Genomic DNA, 4,392 nt, shown 5'->3' on the forward strand with positions numbered 1-4,392 from the left:
TTGTCTGGTTTTGGTATCAGGGTGATGGTGGCCTCATAGAATGAGCTTGAGTGTTCCTCTGCAATTTTTTGGAAGAGTTTGAGAAGGATGGGTGTTAGGTCTTCTCTAAATGTTTGATAGAATTCACCTGTGAAGCCATCTGGTCCTGGACTTTTGTTTGTTGGAAGATTTTTAATCACAGTTTCAATTTCAGTGCTTGTGATTGGTCTGTTCATATTTTCTGTTTCTTCCTGGTTCAGTCTTGGAAGGTTGTGCTTTTCTAAGAATTTGTCCATTTCTTCCAGGTTGTCCATTTTATTGGCATAGAGTTGCTTGTAGTAATCTCTCATGATCTTTTGTATTTCTGCAGTGTCAGTTGTTACTTCTCCTTTTTCATTTCTGATTCTATTGATTTGAGTCTTCTCCCTTCTTTTCTTGATGAGTCTGGCTAATGGTTTATCAATTTTGTTTATCTTCTCAAAGAACCAGCGTTTAGTTTTATTGTTCTTTGCTATTGTTTTCTTTGTTTCTATTTCATTTATTTCTGCTCTGATCTTTATGATTTCTTTCCTTCTGCTAACTTTGGGTTTTGTTTGTTCTTCTTTCTCTAGTTGCTTTAGGTGTAATGTTAGATTGTTTACTTGAGATTTCTCTTGTTTCTTGAGGTAGGCTTGTATAGCTATAAAATTCCCTCTTAGAACTGCTTTTGCTGCATCCCATAGGTTTTGGATCGTCATGTTTTCACTGTCATTTGTCTCTAGGTATTTTTAAATTTCCTCTTTGATTTCCTTAGTGATCTCTTGGTTATTTAGTAATGTATTGTTTAGCCTCCATTTGTTTGTGGATTTTATGTTTTTTTCCCTGTAATTCATTTCTAATCTCATAGCGTTATGGTCCGAAAAGATGCTTGATAAGATTTCAATATTCTTAAATTTACTGACGTTGGATTCTTTTCTAAACTAATTAATTACAATGTAAAAAGGGCTAATGTTTTTTAATTTAAAAAAAAATTTTGAAAATGAGCTCTCTGAAAGAACCAAAAATGGTATTCCCTCTTCCCAAGTCAAATTATTTTCTTTTATAGTTATTGTATCAGATTCAATAATATTCTCGGGGACTTCCCTGGTGGCGCAGTGGTTAAGAGTCTGCCTGCCAATGCAGGGGACATGGGTTCTAGCCCTGGTCCGGGAAGATCCCACATGCCACGGAGCAACTAAGCATGCGAGCCACAACTACTGAAGCCCGCATGCCTAGAGACTGTGCTCCGCAACAAAAGAAGCCACCGTAATGAGAAGCCCACACTCTGCAACGAAGGGTAGCCCCCGCTCGCCGCAAGTAGAGAAAGCCTGTGCACAGCAATGAAGACCCCATGAGGCCAAAAATTAAAAAATTATTGAAAAAAAAAGAAGTGAGCAGGAACAAAAAAAAGCAATTAAAAAAATATTCTTGGAAAAAACTGGACTATCAGATACTACAATTCTGAGAAAGATCTGTTTGAAGTTAATAGTTCCCTGGGCTAGTTGAGATTATGTTCTGGGGGAAAAAGAGCTTAAGACAACTGAATTTCCTCTCTCAACATCAGTGACATAAAATAACAATAAATTTCAAGAAACTAAAATACTAAGCAAAAGCATGTAAAACAAATACTAGCGAAAAGGCTTTTAGAAAAGGATCACTATATACATACTAAACACTTCTTCCCAATAACAGAAAAGAAGAGAAGTGAGGGAGGTGACAGTAAGTAAAGAAAATAAGAAATAACATTAATATAAACAGCTCATTGAAAAAAATGAAATCCTGTTTATAAGGCTGTCCTTAGATATAACCTACAAAACTTTAAAGACCACAACATATATTCTAGTATTATGTAAGAAGATAAAGATCCTTAACCTTCGAAATTGAGCTATTTGTAATGAGGTGGATAGACCTAGAGTCTGTCATACAGAGTGAAGTAAGTCAGAAAGAGAGAGACAAATACCGTATGCTAACACATATATATGGAATTTAAGAAAAAAAAATGTCATGAAGAACCTAGGGTTGAAACAGGAATAAAGACAAAGACTTACTAGAGAATGGGCTTGAGGATATGGGGAGGGGGAAGGGTAAACTGTGACAAAGCGAGAGAGAGGCATGGACATATATACACTACCAAACGTAAGGTAGATAGCTAGTGGGAAGCAGCCACATAGCACAGGGAGATCAGCTCCGTGCTTTGTGACCACCTGGAGGGGTGGGAGGGAGGGAGACGCAAGAGGGAAGAGATATGGGAACATATGTATATGTATAACTGATTCACTTTGTTATAAAGCAGAAACTAACACACCACTGTAAAGCAATTATACTCTAGGGATCTTAGTACCTTTTTGTGCACCTCTATATGGGTAAATACCCTGGTACAAATTACAAGGAAATTAAGGCTTTGGGGGAAGAAGAGACAAAAGCTCAACTAGAAGAAAGTCAATGTGAAGCCTTAAAGAAAAGCAAACGGTGATTCAAAGCAAGCTCAACATACAAAAATCCAGAATTAGAAAACAAATTAGAATCAGTTACTTATTTTAGCAAGAAGTTATTATTTCAAGCATAAACACTCCCACTGCATCTAAAATATGATTTTAAAATACCATTACATTATTTGTATGTGTTTTAAGAATAGTATATTTGCTATTATAAAAAGTAAAATAGTAGTGTGGCCTTTTTTTAAATTGAAGTATAGTTGATTTACAATATTGGGTAAGTTGCAAGTGTACAGCATAGTGATTATTTTTTTTGCAGATTATATTCCGTTACAAGTTATTGAATATAATTCCCTTTGCTGTACAGTAAATCCTTGTTGCTTATCTATTTTATGTATAGTAGTTTGTTAATCCCATACTCCTAATTTGTCCCTCTACCCCTCTCTCTCCTCTTTATAACCATAAGTTTGTTTTCTATGTCTGTGAGCCTATTTCTGTTTTATATATAGATTCATTTGTATTATTTGTTAGATTCCACATATGAGTGTGTGGCTGTCTGGAGGGGTGGGATAGGGAGGGTGGGAGGGAGGGAGACAAAGAGGGAAGAGATATGGGAACATATGTATATGTATAACTGATTCACTCTGTTATAAAGCAGAAACTAACACACCATTGTAAAGCAATTATACCCCAATAAAGATGTTAAAAAAAAAATCCTTAACCTTTAGAGTCATATTCTGTATTCATTATGAATTTCTAATGGCTTACTTTTACATAACACCTACTCTGTGACAATAATCTCATTTAATCCTCCCAAAAAGTATAAGAAATTTTACTGTCTTTAATTTTATAGGTTAGGACACAAATTACTTTAATGGGAACAGAAAGACAGTAATGGCAGAGCCAGGGCTCAAATATGAATCTGTATGTCTCTAGAACTAGCCACCCCACTATACTGCCTTGCTAAAAAAACACTGTTAGGCCTTCAGCATTCACGTACGAATTCTAGTTTAGATGCTGCTCAACAATGACCTACAACTGAGCTATAGAGTCTGAGAGATTTTTCATTTCTTCACTAAAAAAAGGGCTCTGATATTTAAAATGACTTCCTGCCTTCCATTAAAATCCTAAGGCAGTCTGGTATAGTGAATCAGTTTGGGTGCCAAATCTAGTAATTACTGATGTCTTTTAGACAAGTCACTTAATGAAGTGTGTATCACTTTTTTTCTTCTTCTAAATACCTGAAGTGAAGGAGCTGAGCTAGTCCTCTGGTTGAATATTATAATCTAATTTGAACATTAAACACAGCACCTACTGTGTGCTCTACAAAAGCAAGGTACTGAGGATTCACATGTATATAAACTGAACCACTTATAATTCAAGTTAAACTCATTTTTTTTCTTCCAGTGAAGGTTAAATAATAATCAAATATCATGGAACTACTATATTCAATATCCTATGATAAACCATAAATAAAAAAATATAAAAAAAGAATGTATTCCTTATATTCAATGTGCTCATACAATGTGTTCCTTAAAAAGCTAAAAATAAAATTACCATATGACCCAGCAATCCCACTACTGGGCATATACCCAGAGAAAACCATAATTCAAAAAGACACATGCACCCCAATGTTCATTGCAGCACTATTTACAATAGCCAGGACATGGAAGCAACCTAAATGCCCACCAACAGACGAATGAATAAAGAAGATGTGGAACATATATACAATGGAATATTACTCAGCCATAAAAAGGAACGAAATTGGGTCATTTGTAGAGACATGCATGGATCTAGAGACTGTCATACAGAGTGAAGTAAGTCAGAAAGAGAAAAACAAATATCGTATATTAACTCATATATGTGGCACTTAGAAAAATGGTACAGATGAACCGGTTTGCAGGGCAGAAATTGAGACACAGATGTAGAGACCAAACGTATGGACACCAAGGGGGGAAAG

General features: G+C 35.4%; 1 protein-coding gene across 3 annotated transcripts in view; it reads right to left on the bottom strand.

Annotated features, from left to right (window-relative positions):
- The window catches only part of TTC17 (tetratricopeptide repeat domain 17), a 158,042-nt gene that overhangs the window by 80,411 nt on the left and 73,239 nt on the right, over positions 1 to 4,392 (bottom strand). The gene's annotated exons all lie outside the window — the stretch shown is intronic.

The sequence above is a fragment of the Lipotes vexillifer genome, unplaced genomic scaffold, assembly GCF_000442215.2.
Source record: "Lipotes vexillifer unplaced genomic scaffold, Lipotes_vexillifer_v1.1 scaffold977, whole genome shotgun sequence".
In the NCBI taxonomy this organism is placed as follows: Eukaryota; Metazoa; Chordata; class Mammalia; order Artiodactyla; family Lipotidae; genus Lipotes; species Lipotes vexillifer.